Below are 21210 nucleotides of genomic sequence, written 5' to 3'. Positions count from 1 at the left end.
GAAAGATCAATGATGACCGCTTTCCCACAATTTGAACTTGCTCAACCTTTAGCAAATGTGGGGAAGTGCCTACGTGACATGTGTACCAAATGATGTCAATTTTTTGATGAGCCACAAAAGTTGGACATGTCAGAATAAGTTCAGAGTTGTCAGATGATTGTTAGGACATGCTAGAAAATTTAAGCTATTTCATTGGTCAAACTAGGTGTTGGGATTACTTTTAAATAATACAACATGCCACCATCGATCATTTGAAGATTGACGATGAGCACTTTCCCAAAATTTGAAGATGTGCAAGCTTTATGAAATTTTAGAAACCACCCTGGTGATATGTGTATTTGATGAGGTCATTTTCTTATGGGCCCTTAGTTTGAAAACATGTTGGAACAAGTGGAAAATATTAGGACACGCTAGAAAAGATTGTTGGAATACTTTAGAATAATTGACGGGGGGGGATGGGAATCAATTATCCAAGCTCTAGATGTATAAATAAAACTTTTCATAGCTTAGTGAACCAATAAAACATTTATCATCATGCATGCATCCATAAGATTATGAAATCACTTAAAACTTGTAGGTTACTGTCAAATCAATTCGCAAAAATGTAAACATGAAACATAATAGATTTAGTAACACATTTGACACAATGATTTACATGGAAACCAAATTTAGGAAAAACCACCAGTAAAAAGCTACTTTTTTCACTCTTCTGAAGTGATGCCCTATGAAAGGCAAACCCTATTAAAGGTTACTATACACACTATTAAATGTGACCCTGTTAAAGGATTTCAATCACCCTATTAGGAGTGAGCCTTGTTAGAGGACTTTAGACCATTCACTTCGAATGTCACCTGGTTAAAGGATTTACACATTACTATTAGGTCAACTTTAATCCAAAGGATTTACCCTAGACTAATAGAATTATTAGAGAGTAACAATAAGGCTTGATCTGATAACAACTTACAACTTCATTTGTAGATTACAGATCTTTGTCCTATTCCTCCTTTCTACTTGGCCTTCACACATTTCAACTCTAATAGCTTTTTCACCATTCAAGCATTCATAGCCTTAAGCCTTCTTACTTAACATGCCATTGTAGACTCTTCTCTTAGGTCACTTGATGAAGCAATTCCCTTGACTTCTTGTCCTCTTTAGGTTCTCACACATGACAACCCTTGCTTATGACCAGCCATCCCTATAAATAATAAATTAAGATCTTTTATCAATCATTCTCCATGATCCAATTAAGGGTCAAGATAGATTAGGTAGGATTCAATGAATCTACCCCTTACTTCATATCTCTTCTAGCGATGTCTCCTTGAATCCTCTTTGAATTTGACTCAAAATGGTTTACCTTGAATTCTATACCACCAGCTCATCAATCTTATCTTCCACCTAGTTCACACAATCCAAGAAAATAAACTTGTCAGCTCAGATCCATCAAATTCATGATCTTTCTAATAATGCAATTACTCAACATTAACTTCCTTCTTATGCTCGGCACACACTACATTACTTGGCATCCTCCGTAGAATCACTTGGCACCAACTAAAGTTTACCAGTGCTTGGCATCAACTAGACATTACTCGACATCCACTATTTTCCTCAGTATAGACTAGACTAGTCTTTTTCTAGGTATCAACTAATTTTATGCTTGACTTACACTAACTTTTCTCAACATAGACTATTCGCTCGGTTAAGCTTTGAAGACAAACTTTGTTTAACTTGTTCTTCTAATATTTCTTAGTGCAACCAGCCTTTGTAATCTTAAGCAGATTATCAATACATCATCTTATCACTGTCTTAATGGATTCTTGTACTCCTTTACATAACATAACTTAACCTTTCGTCTAGGTGCTATTGTTATATCTTTTGATCAAATCCTCTTCATCAATCAAATAAGTGATAGTACTTAAATCATATAAGTAGTTGTCTTACCAACAAATAGTAGGTTTGACATCAGTGACAAAATATTGATTGAAACATATTGATCACACTTGTATAAATCTATTCTCAATAGTCTCCTTCTTCAACAATCTCCCTCAATCTATTCTCAACAAAGATAACTCATTTTTATTATTTGTTGTTGCTGACTAGATTGCAAAAACGGTGAATCTTATGGGACAGTCAATCATTTGAAGATCGACAAAGACTACTTTTCCACTTTATAGAGATGACTGAGGTTTAATAATAGTGGGAAAGCACCTGACTGACATGTCGACAGGTGGGGATTTGGCGGTTGATTATTCACATTTCCTGATAAGAAACTAATTGCATTCTAAATAAATAAACAAATTTAAACCAAAACTGAAAAAACCTACAAAACAATGTAAAAACCTACAAAACAATGCAAAAACATATTAAAAAATGCAAAAGCAATAGTAGAAAACATACTACATGATCCTGATCTTGATCTCTAGCAATGAGGAGGCATTTTGAGCAGGTGAGTGAGAAAATTCTTTAAGTTTTACAAATCGCATGCTCATTATTGAGGAGAAAGAAGGCAGCAGTAAGAATAAATGAAATGGAATGGAATGGGTTGCGGGTTTTTAGCTCATATATAAAAACATGTAACTTTGAAAAGCACACAAGTGCTATAGCACACAGGCACTTTGGCTTGTGGAGTCCAAGCCCAAGCACGTCCATACTATATCACATGTGTGCTTTTAGGATTTTAAAAATTTATTTTTTGTGTCATGTTTTTTGCACCACAACTTGGTGCATCAACCCACCAGAGCTTTATTTAGAAAAGCCCCATGTCTTGCTCGACCTCCACATCTTGAAACACAATTCCAAGTTGCATATGCATCTAAGTAGTTATTATTTAACTTTTCCTTTCCATGATGTTATATAGTAGTGACAATGCCTCTAGTATCCACCTTGCATAGGGACTCATCCATATAAAATAAAGCTTTTTTATGAGGATTTTCCCTATATCTAAGTGGGAACTTCATTGACAGAGGGACCATTAATCTTGGTGTAAATTTCTCTCTACCAAGCTGCTTCCATAACGACTCTGCCACAATAGAGATATGACACAATATGTTGTAAGACTTTCTAGACAAACTTTTAATGGAAATCCTCTCCAACAATTCCTACTAACACATGTTTATGGCTCTTTGAAATTGTTTTGATCATTTTGGGCCCACCAATATCTAGTTTTTTAGTAGCATCTTCAAATGATATCCCATTGGTTGAATAAACAAAAAACAACCACCAAACTACCATTCTGATAGGAGCTAACCATTATTTCTATCGCCAAACCAGATCTTCATACATGAGTGACATCAATTTATTATTCTAACCCCCCATAATATCTATGTTGTAATCTTCCACATTATCCTCCCATGTTTGATAGTTAATCTTCTACCATATCACCTTCATGGTAAGTGTGTGATGTGGTACATTCTATAAAAGACTCCACCAATCTCCATATTTTCCTAAAAGAATATAACCACTCCCTATTATAAATTTTTTTCTTGATACATGCCTAAATTATAATCATTGAATCCCCCTCAATGTGAATCCTTCATAATTTCAACTTGTTAGCAAGGACAAGGCCTACCAATAAAGATGAAGTCTATGCCATGTTATTTGTTGCAATAGGGATACTTTGATATTTTAATGCTATAACCTTCCCATAATGATCTCTTATATAGAAACCTAGTCTCAAAAGACGTAGATTCCCCCTCGATGCACCGTCAAATTTTACTTTCACAAACCCAACTTTTGGTGGTATCCACTTAACCTTCCTTTTATCTATTATGCCTTGTTGCCTCCCTACATTAAGGAAAGGTGGAATAGTATCATATTTCCATCTCTTCACAATGGTTTCATCCTAGTTGGTATATATAATTTGCCCATCTCTATTCCTAATATTTATGCTCACTTTTTCAATTATCGCTTTTTCAATTCCTAGAATCACTTTATCAATTGAAGATAATTTCTTGAAAATTCATTTATTCCTCTCCCACCATAGAGCCAACAATATTTTTGATGGTGCACACTTCCAAATAGATCCTAAAAGTGCATTTGAATAAAAAAATGGACATGCTTGAAACAATTCCCAAATTGGCCCTGGTAAAGGCATGGAAAAACTTAATTTTTTGTAAAATCTAATGCAAGCACTATTGCGAAAATTCACACTTTAAAAATAAGTGATCATGATCTTCCCATTCAACCATACAAAGCGTGCATTTGAATTTTGATGAAATGTTGAATTTCTCTAGCCTATCACTAGTCAAAACTCATTTTTACAATGCCAACCATTTAAAACAACCAGCTTTTGTAATGTGTTGTCATTCTAGCAAATAGCATAAGCTCTCTTCTTGGTAATATTATCCTCCATATTTCTAATGGCTCTATACCCTTCTTTGATTGAATACCTCCAATCCTTTGTTGGGACCCAGAATATTTTATCTTTTTTATTACTCAGATAGGCTCTCCTACTATGCAAAACTTTTTCAAGCATCAGCTTACAGCTATCAAATATAGGCAAGTTAATCGGGTCTTTCCATATTACTAACCTTGCCTCAATCTCAATATAATCCACATAATCAACCAACTTATTTCCCCAATAGCCTATAAACATTCACATTGGTACAACTAACCCACTTACTTAAATTAAAGGTGAAAACCCATTCCATGAGTCTTCCCAAAAATTTATACAACTTTGTGATAACCTTTCTAAATGCAGTCATGAAATTCCAAACAATAGAACCTTTGCGTAGTGTTGAAGCAGCCGAGATTCTCATTGAATCCCTGGATTCCAAATACTTACTTTGCATTATCTTGCTCCACACACAATTAGAATTTTTTTACATTTGCCAAAGATTCCCACCATATGCCTTGTTTCTACTTGCCAAATCATGTAAACCAACTCCCCCCATGCTATTTTCTAACATAATTTCTTTTAATGAAATCAATGGAATCTTTTTTTCCTTGACATGTTACTAGTCCAAAAAAAAATTCAGATATTTTGCTTGATCTGCTTAAGAATACCCAATGGTTCCTGCAGTACTAACAATAAATAATTAGGGATGCCAAATAGTACAATTCTAACTAGAAGAATTCTTCCTACAAATGATAACCATCTCACTTTCCACATAGCAATTCTACTTTTAATTCTTTCAACCACAAATTTCCAATATGTAGCATTATTAGACCCAATAAAAAAGGGGATACCCAAGTATACTGAAGGTAAGCTCTCTTGAGAGAACCCAAGTTTTCGAACAATCTTTCTAGTGATCAAATCATTTTTAAAAATGATATAAACTTTTGATTTTTTATCTCTAATATGTTTTCCTCATACTTTCATTTATAAGTCTAGAGTTTGACAGATTGTTATTGCTTCTTTCAAGGTACCTTCTCCAAATAGTAGTGTGTCATCAGCAAATAAGGAATGTGTAACTATCAACAAAGACCCTGGTATCTTCACTCCTTTCCAAAGATCTTGACTGTGTCTAAATTTAATGATATGACTCATGGCCTTTGCCATAATGATAATCAAAAAGGGAGATAGGGGATTTCTCTGACACACACCTTGTGTGGAGTTGAAGAAACCAATCATATTTCCATTTGCAATGACAGAAAAAGTTGCACCCGAGATGCTAGACCTAATCCACTTGCACCATTTCTCTGACAACCCAAACTTTTTGAGAAATTTTTTTTAAAATACCACTTCACGTTTTCATATTCTTTCATCATGTCCAACTGAATCACAAATAATGGAATCTGATTTGAGTTAATTGAATGTAGCAACTCATGTGCAACAAGTGCCCCCTCTACAGTTTCTTTACCTAGTAAAAACCCCCTTACTCTAGTGAGATAATCTTCTAAAGGAGCCTCTAAAGCCTAAGATAAATATCTTTTTTAAAATACTTGTACACTATATTCCATAAAGAGATGTGTTTGAAATCTACAAAAGTTTGAGGAGACTTAGTTTTATGTATTAAAGCAATGTTCATAGTGTTGAAATCTTTCAACATTGAACCATGTTTCCTTGACTCCTCCAACATAGAAAAAAGTTCAAATCAAATAAAATCCCAACACTTCTTATAGAATAGGGCTGTAATTCCATCTAGACCAGGGGATTTATCTGGATGTAGAGAAAAAACTACATGTCTAATTTTTGCTAAAGAGAATGGGGCCATTAAATCATCATTGTCTTGGGTTCAAAGAGTATGAGGAATAGCTTCCAAAAATTCTTCTTCCTTATCTTGAGAGGACACTAGTCCTAAGGTAGGTGCTAGTAATTCCTTGAAGAACCTAACTCCCTCTAGTTGAATATCTTCTGTGTTACTAATCATAACCCCTAATGCTACATTTTGGATTTGAAAAATACTGTTGGTTGCCTGCCTATGTATCACAGACATGTGGAAGAAATTTGTATTCTTATCTCCCTCTCCTAGCCATAGCTCCCTTGATTTTTGTCCTCAAAATTCCTCTTCCCTAGTGCATAACTCTTGCCATTCTACTTGCAAAATTTTCTATTTAACAAAAATAAACTGGTCCACCCAATGTGCTATAATATGTTCAATTATCTCTTCAAGTTCCTTGTAAACTTTCTCATTTTGCCTAAAAATATTTTTGAAAACATTCTTGTTCCAAAACTTAATCTATTTTTTAACATATTGAAGTTTATTGTTAAACTGATACATCTTGGATCCTTTTTTGAAAGGTGCACTCACCCACCATTTCTTTAAAAGTGGGAGAAAATGTGGGTTCCTAAACCACACACTCTGGAACTTAAATATTGCTTTTCCATGCTTATGTGGTATAGATTTATGAACTTCTAAGCTAATTGGACAGTGATCAGAATCTATAAATGGGAGAATTTGAGAGAAGAGCTTAACAAGCTTCAACTTCCTGCAATGAGTCAACAAAAATCTATCCAACCTTTCTGCAATTTGATGAAAACTCAATCTTCTATTAGTCCATGTGAAGTGACCATTGGATGGTATGATATCTACCAAGTCATTGTCATTAATAAAGCATCTAAAATCTTCCATTACTTTAACTGAGGGGGAAATTCCTCCTTGCTTTTCCTTATGATTAGATATAGAAATTAAATAACTTCCCATAATGAAGCCAAAATCTTCATGTTGTTTGATGATATTTGTTAATATGGACCATAGAGCTCCTCTATCGTTAGTCAAAATTGGACCATAAATGTTAAGAATTAGAAAAGACAAATCAAAGTGTTGACATTTGGCAAGCTGCCAATATTGATGGGTTGATTATGAGTGATCCTAATGGTTGATCACTAATATAATCTTATATCCTTGTTAGTATAGAATATGAAAGCATAAAACATTGATTTCAATACCTTTGTTCCATAAATTGTCTTCACTACTCAAAATTAAAGGTTTTCAATTTTTACAACTTCAAACTAATCTGACAATTAGTCGTTATCCTTCACATAGTATTTTTAAATTTTCCACAATTATTTCTAACTTTGAATTTTTAACCCTAGAGAAATGATCAACCCACCCATGAAAGTTATTTTTAAATTAATTTTAAGAATACCTCGCAATGTTAATTAACTAAATTTAATTTACAACAATAAAATTTGAATAATAATAAAATATGTGTGTCATCATGACCCAAAGAACTTTGATTTGGATGGTTTATGTGAAGGAGTGTTCGTCAATAGAGCAATTCTTGTCTATTTTAATCATGCTTAATGAGGAATATAATACCTCAAAATAGTACATAGAATTGTAAAGAGCCTAGCAATTGTATATATGTATTCTTTCTTTCTATCATTTATAATGTCCAACTCTTGCAACATTATGCCAAATCATCCATAAAAGGGAAATACAAAAAGTCAAAGATAAACATCACGAATGGAGTTGAAAAGTCAAGACATGTCATTTAGATAACTGAAAAAGAATACATAGTTCATTACAAACTCCGATTAAAATTTTGTTCAGATAAATATAATACTCAAAAGATAAATCTTATAAGTCTTCATTACATCCATTCAGTGAAATGTCAACATAATAGAATATGGTACAAAGGTTCATTCTTAGAAATGCATATACATCATAAAGAAAGAATGTGTGATCAGCCAATAGGTGTTTACAATTTCCAAGTGATCGTTGTTCTACTTCTGAGTGTCCCATTTCCTTAGCCAACGAATGACACCCATCTACTATCTAAAAATGGGGTGTGGCCCAGCCACTTTTACCATGCCAACTACAAAGTAATTAATTCCCCTGGGGTTCTTTCTAACATGAAGAACACCCTGACCCTAGCACGAGAAGGTTAGCTTCCCAAAACAAGACAGATTAGATGGATCTAGTGCAGCTGTGAAACCTACTACAAACATCCATGTGCTAAGTATCCTAATCACAAAAATATGGTAGGGATAAAAAATAACATTCTACACATCAACACATGTGCAGGAAGTAAAGAAAACATATTGACCCATATGTACAAATCAACATATCTACTCTATGCTTCAAATAAAGTATGCATATCTACCCATACGTAATGTCAAAGATAACAGTATTTCTACTGAAGTAATAAAAGATGGCTTGGACAAGCACTATAGTTTCCAAAATCATGCATGGAGAATCAAACTATAATGAATCCTACCACGCAACACTCAATATGTTGAGAGAAGCAAAATAGAATGCATCCATCCGCACCCTCCCAATGCTATATACACCCATCCCATAAGGAAATAAATCAACTATACTTAAAACTTAACAAATTCACAAATTTTTTCTTTATAATCTACCAGTATCCAACATCACTCAGTAATCATAAAATATAATAGTATTACCACAATTTCCTACTTCAAATTTCTTCACAAAATTGAAAAATAAACTTAGAAGTTAACGAAATGTATTGATTTGAAGACACTCTTCCTACCCAATGGCACATTTGACCATAAGCATAAGTTAAAAGAAAATTGCAACATTCAATAGTTTAATGAACTCTCCAATTGACACTTGATTATAAGCAGCAGCCCAAGAAAGTTGTATAAGATGCAATAGTTTTCTTTTCAAAAATTAGAACCCTACTCATGTCATAGAACTACATTTCATTATCTTATTACCATTTGTGTATTTAGGAAAGAAAAAATCAAATGCATCAATATTAATTCACACTAGACTAAGTGGTGTGTGAAATTTTGTAGGGATTATCCATCTATCCCCTTCCGAGAGCCTAACTCTCTTTACATCAACCACACCCTTTCCTTCGACACCTACCAACACTCAAACACTCACAACATAAAGGAGTTAGTACTTGTCAGTCAATAATAAAACATCATAAGTACAATGCATATGCATACATCAAAATATGAACATAAATCATGTCTACAAAATATCAACAGCATGATCCTAAAGGCGACTTAATCATTCGTTTAACATAAAATAAAAATCCTTTAATAGCATTAATTTCCTGAATAGCTAACATAGAAAATGACATGATTAATCTAATCTACGAATTAATCTTGCAAGTTTAAATAGTTTACCTAGTCAAAATAACAAGGTTGCCACCTAATCATCATGTAGGCGCAAACAAAGAAGTCGTATGACGAGTTGTGACATCATTCCACATGAGTATTAAAGTAAGGAGGTAACATGAGATACCTATAATAGTTCTAATTGGATAATGTGTGTTGCATTCTTATTGTATTTTTCATAGGCAATATACAATTGCATTCACTTGTCTAAAAACTCAATTAATTTCCACCAATCACTCGTAACTATTTTTGAACAGTTGAAATATTTATAAAGTTTTGATATTTATTTGTAAATTTTATATATTATACAAATTACTTGATTGGTTGAATTTATTTTGTGTTATAGGAGCCCTTTTCTTGGAGGGTTGTCCATATTTCTTATTTTTTGCCTAAATTTGAGGTAGATATTATATATAAATTATTAATGTTAATCTATTGTATTATGAAATGAGAAATATGTAATTATATTTCATTACACTATATTACTTATACTTTGAAAAATATTTAATATATAACTATTCTATAATAGAAAATATATATTATATAAAACTTATAATATATAATCTTATAATTAATTATTACAATTTTGAATTTAATATTATAAGTGGCCTAGCATTTTTTTGTCTCTTGTATTTGTAATTTGTTTTTTGTGGGTATTTTACAATGAGGATGGCCTTGGAAGGATAGGGATGGTTTAATCTCCAAACAAAATGCACTAAAGACAAAAGGATGGTTTAATCTCCAGACAAAATGCACTAAAGACAAAACAAAGTCTAACTTTGTTTTTTTCTAGATTCACGAAAATGTAGTGTCTTTTTTCCAAATTTTTTGTTCTTTTTGACTACAAACTATGTAGATCATGAAGATCATATGCTGAAATTTTCAAAAAAATCTATAATTTTTTGTATTTTTTAAAAATTTATTAACTATACAATTTATAATGAGGATAGCCACATCCTACAGGATAAGGGCTTCATAAAAAAATTTGGACTAGAGCTTTTACAGAAGACATGGGCCAAGCTTAATTGGCACACTGGAACTATTGACTAATAGTGGCTAGGAGTGGGCCCAGCCACAAAGCTAAAATTCCATCAGGACTCAAGAAGATTGCCTCACAATTCTTCTCATGGCTGTGATCATTATCTAGATGACATGAAGAACTTATAGAAGAAGAAACATTAGTAGCAAAATCTAAAACATTAGAAGCTTCACTACACTCATTTTCATTATGATAAGAACTACCTCCATTGTTGTTGTACAATTCTTCAACTTCATACTCATTGTAACAAAGCTCATTTTTAGTTACATATCTATCTTCCTCATGCAGACTACAGTCGTCTAATTCAATAACACTTGAATCCATCTCTTCACATTTGGAAGACAAATTATCATTACATATAGATTCATTATATTCATTACTACCTTGACTTTCAACACACCCATTATTATCATTAGAAGATTTAGCATGAACTCTATTATTATCACTTTCCATATTCTTAATGAAACTTTCAACTTGCAAAAAATCTTGTAACCTTATAGGTGTTGGCCAATTAACTAAATAACACACTAGAGTGTCAAGGAAAACACTAGGCAAGGAAGATTCCTTCGTTCTAGAATGAAAAGGCATCTTTATGATTAATAATTTAAAATTTATGTAAAATTTCTCAATATTTAGACCTTGAGTACTTCCTACTACAATTCTTATAAAATTGACAATCTTAATGTGGATTTTTTTGTTCAACATAGCAATATTTTTAACCACAGTTTCTAAACTTTCAAAACTCGGTAGACTAACCGCAGACATGAGATCTGACTCCATCTTAAAATAAAAAAATTCTTCCTTTCTTAGTGCTGAAAATCACTAAATGAGGCAACCTTTTTAACACTCGGCATTCCACAAAAATGAAACTCATGTAAAGAAAAATACCTTTCACTATTGATGCAAAACTTTGATCTGCTAAATTCGCACAGATGCATACTAAAAATCCTTCACACCATTGATAAAACTTTATAAAGTCATCACCTCCTTTAAGAGGATGAATGAATTACTTCTTACAATAGAAGATGCAATCCAACACTAAACACTTATCAAGAAACACTTATTTTCCAAGAAACTATCAAAAGCTTCAAATCTGCCCATACAACTTGAAATTCCTTCAAAATATTACAATCAAATCAACTAGGAACAACTAGTATAGAGATAAAGAGTTGCCACTCACAAACATGAGAAATGTTACATAATTTGTCACTTGACAAAATCTTAACCAAGCTTTTAATTGCAAGAAAAATATAAATCATCAAACTTGATTTACAATCTAGGAAAAGAGAGCAAACCCTGTTGTTCATTCTTGAATCTGAACACTACAACACTTTGAAAACAACTCTTAGCTGAACTAATTGATGATGTAAACACTAGTAAAAATATAATTTTTGTATACCCTTCAAAGCTACTATTGTCTTGGATAAAACATCATCAGGAGGCATGAAACTTCAACATGACCTTGCTGGTGATAACAAAATTTGCACATACTTTCTTCTAACCATATTGAACCACCTTTTAGATTGAATACTCCCCAACAGAGTCACCATTTTCTTAGATCTTGAATTAACACCTTTTGAATAACTTCGTGATAAGAAAAAATGCACCTAGGGGTAGCTAACTCCCACATTCAATGCACCTATTCAAACACCATGGCCAACTATAAGGCTATTTAACCTCCTTCTTCACTATAGGCTCTACAGGACCTAGGTTGGTTGACCTCAAATTCTTTATATGGTACCAGTGTAAAGGCATATAACTGAATCTATATAATAGATAAAACCTCTTAATCTTCTATGTTTATGAAAATATTTATGGACATGAAATAGCTAATAACAAGGCACGTGAATTTGATAAACTAAGTGAGGGTAACTTTCTTATCTCTTTCAAAATGAAAGGGAAAAGATTTGATTTATGATGTTGAATATCAGCAAGACAAAGGTATGAACAACACAAATAAGCTATGAACAACACAAACATGCATTCCCCAAGTTAATTAGTCCCTTATCCATTGAGCAATAACTAAGTGATAACATGCACTTGGATACCCAAATATACTGATATATTCATATATCTAATCTATCTATCTACCTTGCAAATAGATCTCAGTGTTCATAAAGACCTCATACATGTGAAATATCTTTCTCAAATAACCAACAACCCTATCAAATAGATCAAGCATTTACTTGGCTCTTTATTCTAGTAGAAAAATGTACAAGACATACAACATTAATGGGATGCAAAAGGGTTTAAGTTCTTCATCCCTAAACCACAACAAATTGAAAATTACAAAGAGAGGAGATGAGAATTAGAATGAAACTAAGAGATTGGCTATTCTTTTTATTCTTTTTATTTAAACTAATACATCAAGTGTATACAAAAATTAGATAAGACACTGAGCTAGAACCATCCTTGTAGTATCACAGTTGTAGAAATAAAAATCAGAACCAACCTATGTGTATCACGGTGGTAAAATTGGAACACCTTTCCTCCTCATCCTTGAAATCCTTATATAGAGAAAAAATTTAGAATGCTACAGATTAGAGGAGGACACATGTCAAAAAACTAACTCAAAACAAAACTATAGAGATATTTCTACATTCTTACATTACAAACATTCTCTACATTCAGACAAAACTTAGGGGAGTAGTTGGAAAGCTAGCAGCAGGCACTTATTTGTTGGAATCCTCAACATCAATGGGTTTCATCCTCTTCTACTTTTAATCATGACATTATTCAACTACATCCACTGGCATAGCCTTAATATCTGCAACTACCATCAAAATATTTACTCCTCTTGATAGTCATCTCAAAGGATCTGATTCTACTTGATCTTCACCATAGCTTTTCTCAACTAAAAATCAAATCCTAATCATGAATGTTCTACTCGATCCACCAACCCATTTATCTATTTGGTATCAACCTTGAACTATTCTTTGTTTCTACATTATATTTCAATATTTCATTTACCACCCTTGCATCAAAACCTAGCTGACTATAGCATTTTACTTCTTTCCATCACTTCACAATCTATCCTTCATTTTTATTCACTAATTGTGTGACCATGTGATTAAGGCCTTCTTAACTATTCTTGCCAAGTCATGGATAAAGAACTAAATACTTAACCATACTATGCGACCATGCAAACAATAATTCTTATGAAAATGGCCCTACCTGCCATGTGTCAAGCCATTGTTATGTCATTACAGATAAAGATCAAGCAATTATATTGGCATAGCAACATTTGTTAATCCTTCATCAGATCTATGGTCCAGGTAAAACTACAAATGTGTGACCCTTGTCTAAACTAATAACCAATCAGGATCTTCTTGTTATGCCACATCAGTATATAATCCACCTAGCGGATAGTTTCACCATCAAAACCTTAACCCAAGATTAGCTCTTCACCCCAATGAGCATAGGAACTAGATCATTTTGCACCATCACCACTCAAACTCATGGTCAACAATAACCCATTGTGATCCTATGACTGAAAAGACATGTTAACCTTGATCGTGCCATCGCAACTTAAAATCCTTAACACAATGTGAACCTTGTGAAGTTGGAAACCAAGCCATTGCCATGTCATAATGTTAACCTCAACTAACCATTAAAATTCTCTGATGTTGTGAACATTTATGCATTAGACCATCAAGTTAACCATGTTTCCTAGTTGTGGCATAAAATGTAACTCCATGAATTTCCTTGCAAAGCTGTAAAAATCATCATAATTTTTGATCGCTCATTCACACCACAAAATGTAACCACTAGGAAATAGTTGTGATAATGCAATCCATTGAATCATGTCTTTGTGCCTTAGATAGCATAATTATCCATAACTATTTCAAAACCATGTCGGCATGAAATCAAACCATCTCACATCATCACAAACTATTAGCAGTGGAAAAGTAGCGAAGTTGTACCTAGCAATGTTTTGCATAATTGTGATTTAGGCAAGACAATATAAAAGGGGTAAAGGGCCAAGAAACTTAGGGATATGAAAATATATGAAATATTTTTATATATCTCTCTCAAAATGTTAAAACAATAAACCCTCTCGAAACAAAAACAATGCAAAAGCCCTAGGGTTTGAAGATGAATGGTAGTTTTGCTTGAAACCCTAGGCGATTGTAATCACAAAACTTTCTTATTTTCATAATTTTTTTTTAAATTTTGATAGACTAAAACTTAGGCCAACAAGGACTTCATGATTATTTGAAGTGGGTAGCTTAAACTTATATACACAATTTTTTTGAATATATAAAGTAGCAAGAGGGTGTTGACCCATGGTACAAACAAGAGACACTAAACAATGTTAGAAACAATAGAACCTAGTGCCAAACAACTAAATACAAAGCTAAAGTCTACCTCTTTCAAAAACAAAGGTTCTTAAACCAAAAGAAAGAACAAAGACCCCAAAAGAGGACTTTAAAAGAAATAGCGACCATCTGTCACAGTAAGAAAAAAAAAACATAGAGGGGGAAACAATCTCATCCTCAGAAGATCTAGTAACCAATCTCAAGAAATAGATAGCATGTTCTTTTTTCACCAACGTAGCCAAGAAATGGATAGCTTGTTCTTCTTTCACCATCATACACATGCAAAGATGGTATATTTTTCTACCACCATTGTGGCCAAAGGTCCATATCCCCCAGAACCACCAGTTCTGATTAGTCTTGCCAAAAATCTTCCATCCTCTTGCATACTCCCTACCCACCTCAATAGTGAAGGGATCCCCCTCAATAGAAGTTGTGGGAGGAAAGATCAGGAAATCATTTTAGGGGTAGAGAGACTATGCAAAAATGATAGACCCACTCTCATCCCCATCAACATAAGTTATCTCAACCACAAAAATCACAAACATGAACTCCAGTTTGATTGGAGTCAAAAGAAACTTCAAAAAAATAAAAAGGAAGAACCCAATAAACTCCAAGTCCCCCACTTAGGAGGAATATTCCTCAACAATAGAAGTGTAACAAGAAAAATCCATCTAGTGTGTCTCCCTTCCACCTCAAAAGAAAGGGATCCCCCTTAATAGGGATAATATGGATGAAGAGACTCCCTAGAGAAGCCTCCTTTTGAGACTGCTCCACCATCCAAACATCAACACAACATATTACCACCTCAATAGATGATATCTCCACCTCAATAAGAGTTGGGTGGTAGATAAAAAAACACAGGACCCAATCCTCAAAGGAAAAAGCCATCTCAACATTCCTTTGAAACCCAAGGTGAGATTTTACCTCAATAGCAAACTCTAGGGGGTAATATAGGTGCCGACACAGATTTCTCCAATGAATCCAAAGGAGGAAGACTTTGCAACTAGAAAGAGCCCCAAGAAATAAATTTGCACTCAGCCAAAGAGGGCCCCTCAGAGCTAACAACAATGGTTAGACAACTAAAAGGAGGGCCAAATAACAAAGCCCACACAAGGATCTAAGAAATATGCACATTTGAAATCACAAAAAGAGCACCAAAGCCTAATAAATACATGGAATGGATAGATCCATCTCTTCCAACTACTAACCCATCAAAGAGTCCCTAGATCTGACAAGCCCAAAAGCCGGGTACCCCTGGTAGAACCATGAAGGAGAAAAAATTTGACTTCACACATGAAAAGATAAAGAGGGCATCATCAATGAAGATCCCCCACTGTTCCAACATCTAGAAACCAATAACACCAGAGATCCTCCCTCCATAGAGAAAAACCTCTGAGAAGCAAGCATCCCACAAAGAAGAAACTCCCCTAGAAGAAAGAAGCATGGTCCCTAAATCTACAGAAACCACTCCCACACCATGCCAAAACCAAGTGTTGGTGTTTTGAAACTTCATGGTTTCAAATTACCCTGATGAGAACAAGATACATCTTGGGGAAACTACTTCCCATCCTCAACATACCGTTTCAAACACTAGGAAACCTATAAGGCTAGACCCTTCTTCTACTTCAGGCTCTGTAAAACCTAGGCAGGTGGACCCATAGATTTTTCATATGGTACCAGATGTCAAAAACATACAATAAATCTAAACAAAAGCAAATAAAACCCTTAATCTTCTAACACTTATGCAAATATCTCAGACATGGAACAGCTAATATCATGGCCAAAGAAATTGATAAGCTATGTGAGGGCATCCTTTTTTGTTCTTCAACATTAAAGGGAAAGATATTTGATTAATGATGTTTATTTCAGAAAAACCCCAATTATGAAATAGTAAGAACAAATTGATCTTGTAGCTGATTAGTGCCTTATCTATTGGGAAATTTCATAAATTAAATACATACATCTATATTACCAATGACATATTCCATACATCTAGATATCAGATCTATCTTATCACTTTGTGAATCATAAATTGGTGTTCATAAAGACCTCATTCTTATGAAGTATCCTTCTCAAATAACCAGCAACCCTATCAAATACATTAAGCATTTACTTAGCCCTTTGTTCCAACATCAAAAGATATCAGACATACAACTTTAAGGGGATGCAAATGGGTCTCAGTTCTTAGTCTCTAAACCACATAAAATTATAGATGACAGAGATAGGAGATGAGAGTCATAATGAAACTAAAGTGTTTCCTTCTCATTTGTATTCATTTCTTAGAAACTATACATTCAAATGCATGTAAAACAATTCACAAAACCACTAAGTAGATTAGAACTAGCTATATTATCTTCACTACTATTGTTCATACAAGAGAAATATGCTAAAGAATAATGGTGGAATCATAGCTCTAGATCCAACAACATGGTCTCATAGAAAAATTGGAACCAACAATGTGGTCTCACACTAAAAACAACCAACATGGTATCACAGTATCGAGAAATTTTTCCAAAACTAGAACCCATACAATGAATTAGAAAGAGAGAAATATAGGAGAAGAATGAAATCTCAAATCTAATCTGGAAGTGACATGTGTCCACTTGAATATTCATTCTTTACAATTGTAAAACATCTCTCCCCTTTCTACCCCTGAAATCTGATATGGTTTTCATCATTATTCTATAACAAACTTGGAAATATCTCTTATGAATTGTGAAAACCCTTGTGTCACTCAAATATCTAAAACGCAACATGAAATACTGATAAAATCTAGATTTAACTGACTTGACGATGACCAAACTCAACCCTAACTACATTTTTACCGTCTTTTATACACAGTCAACTCATCATCCTACTAGAAAACACATTTGAACTTCAATACCTGAATGTGGTTGCAAACTGAGAATCTAGGACAAAACCTCAAATAACTTGAGCAGATGGCTTCCTATGCAAAAATAAACTCCATAAACAGAAAGTTTATTCCCTCCCAACTCTGGCCATATATAATATCGCTATGTTTTCTTACCAAAAATACTCAGAATCCCATTTTGAAAAACATGCCCCTGCTAGAGTCTCTGGTCTGAAAAATATTTTCTCAAAAATTTAAAAATTCCTAAAGTTGAAACTTTAGATTTTTCCCCTATTGAATTTAAAAATTTTATACAGGATTTTTTTGAAAAACATTTTAAAAAATCATTTTTTATTTTTGCGCTATCCATACATTTCAAGTCAACAAAGTTTTGACTTTTTTGTCACATGGCAACATGCCATTGGTCAGTGTTTGCCACATCATCATCCACCTAGGCACCACATCGCACCCTCCAACTAGCTAACATGTCACTTCTACATGTCAGCTTCTTATTCGCTCTCTATACTGCCCAGTCACTGCCACATCACCTATACTACCACATCATCGTTGATTGGGGCCCACTGCCATGTGTCAGTTAGGTGCATTATCGCATACATAGTCAGTAGCTATTGACTTTGAAAGTGGTAATGCACCCTTATAACACATGGAACCTCGTTCCATGTGTCACTTAGAAATTTGTGCCAACTTGAGCCTTCTTGCCATGTGTCACTTCCTAGTTCATCCTTCATTATGCCACTTGTCACCTGTTGATTGGTTGTCAGACTACATGTCAGCATGACATCATCATTTTACATCAAAATTTGAACTTGTGGCTCCTTCGGCCAGCCAGATGGGCCCCATGCGCAAGCTGTGTATGGCTTTAAAAAGTCATGTCTTATAGACACTTTATTAGCTAGTGCTTTAGCTTTTAAACATCTAAAATTTTCAACATCGCATGAATGTGGGATATCTATATTCACTATTTTTCTTTGTTCCTTCTCTATCGTGGCCAGTAGCCCTCTATGATGTGGAGTTCTTGTTCCTATCCATCATTGTGAGCAATTTTAAACTTCTTACCATCCCAGATCTTATGCCTCTGTTACCTTCATCCCTTGTGTAAGTATTATTTGTAATGTGAGTAAATTTTTCCACATGTAGAGCATAAATTTTTTTGTACTTCATGGAACCAAGCATGCAAGTAACCCTAGGAAGTTGAAGCTTTTGTCTATTCACAACATTTGCAGAGAGAAACCGATCAATATAGGACACAGTTAAGTGTATCTAGCACAAGCTTGTACTCCTCAGCAACCTCAACAAGCCAATTGACAAGTATGCCCCTCATATTTGCATTGATTTCCTGTTGAATTGTTTCAATGTAACAAGGTAATGCTCACTATTTTAGCTCTATAATGTGTAAGTTATCATAAATTTCTATGGCATAAGCAGTACACATCTTAGGATCACCATGGTCCAAATCAATATCAATATAGTGAGAACGGCTTGAGCACCCCACACCTTCACAAAATTTGACTAGAATAGTAGGAACTACTTGTTTTGAATTATTCTCGAGCTCTCTTGATATGTGCTAATTTTGGCAGATTTGTTTCTTTAGAGAAGACACTAATGCCTCATTAGCACATGCTCAAGCATTTTCATTTTTTTTTTGGCTACAAGTTGTTTGCATTGCAATTGGATTGGTATATTTTCTGCAATTGTAGTTAGATCTTTAGAATTAGCCCCTATATCCTATGCATTCTGTACATCACTCCTTTTTAACCAATCCCAACATCATCATTGGAAGAATGATCCTTGGAATTGCAAGGAACAAGTATCATATCCTTTTTTATTTTTGCAACTTTGGTATCTGTATTGACATTTTGAATAATTCCTTGGCATTTTCCTTTGCTGTTGACTTTATAGTAATATTGTATGCAATGAAACACTGTAATAGTAGGAATCACTGCAACATCTTTTTGACATCTTCGAACTCATAAAGTACTTTATCAATTTGGAAACAGTTGGGCCCTAAAGTGGGTCTAGCTTAAAAAAATTCCAAATTCAAACACCTAATCCTTCAAACTGATCCATTGACCATCTGACATCGACTAAAAATAATATGTGTCATTGGTTCAACTTTTAAAACTCATTCCACCTATTTCTATAACTTGTCAATTTTGTGTCAAAGGGCCCTTTGACTAGCTTTAAAAACTAACCAAAACATTTGACTGAGCTCTGAAAATAGACACACTGATTCTTTGTTCTACATACTTTTACCCTATCTGATCTCATCTCTTGAAGAATCCTCAGTCCAAAGATATTGACTATCAAATTTGCCTCGTCGGTACTACCTACAAGAAAACATGTCAGAAAAACCATAAAACATGTTTGGATTTGGCTTCGAAAATAGGTCAAAATGACACTTGGGAGGACAAAAATTGGGGCATTGGTTCACAGTCATGAGCACAATATAAATCTACGATTAGGGCTCATGATGAATAACTAGGCACATTTGGCAAGCAGTCAAACTAGGCTACCCAAATTTGCAAACTAGAAATACTGGTAGAAAAGCAGTTTTTACGAATGGAATGGACCTGAGAATGTGTGCAAACGGATTCATCAAGATTTACAAACTGGCCCACTTAAAGAATATTCAAAGTAAAACACAACGGTGTAATTCATTCAATCTCATCTATCACGGATTCAGAGTTATGACATCATGAACAGGGGTACTGAAAAATCTACACTTCTTGACACCAGTAAAACTTTGCAAATTGCATATAGAATTGTGTTCAAAATATGATCAAACAGATTCGTCATAAGCTCAAAACTGAAACATAGCAAATCTCTGGCTTCTAGAATGCAATGCAAAAGGAAATTTCTCATTTCAATCAACTGGTTCAAAGTTATAACAAGTCAAGCAAGGCCTCCTAGAATTCTGAACAATTTGCATCAGCATGACAACAATAAACAACCAACTTTGAGGGATTCAAAACCTAGTCAAAATATATCGAAACGACTCAAAATCTGAAACATAGGTTCTCTTATATAGATACTAAAAACTCCTGAACTGATGAGTCATGGAACATTACTAGGTGTGAGATATTCAATTGCAAACTAGGCCTCCTGTCATTGTTTAACACAAGCAAAAATGCAAATTTGGACATTGCTCAAAACGGAACTTCATAGAATGACTCAAAATGACAATGTATCTTCATGGGATAGGTGGATATTCTGAATGCAGGGTGTTGGAAACATTAAACACCTTTTAGGCCTCAAAATGACAGTCGAGTACACATGCATCAAAAAGCGTTTATAGTTCTTTTATTTTTAGGATGGTACTCAAAATTGTACTCAAAGTTAGGGCTTCAATTTTGAGTCCCAACACCAAGGTAGCACATATTTGAGAAGCACCCTCGAATCGTATGGGTCAGCATCATTAGATTCCTCACCACCACCATCGCTGGCCCCTTTACCACTAGAAACCCTAGTTTGCCCCACTCTCATCGCAAATGCAAATGCATTA

This window comes from Cupressus sempervirens, chromosome 10, assembly GCF_028749045.1.
Source record: "Cupressus sempervirens isolate cs-2001-9-10 chromosome 10, ASM2874904v1, whole genome shotgun sequence".
Taxonomy (NCBI): Eukaryota; Viridiplantae; Streptophyta; class Pinopsida; order Cupressales; family Cupressaceae; genus Cupressus; species Cupressus sempervirens.
Note: the sequence above shows the minus strand (reverse complement) of the source record.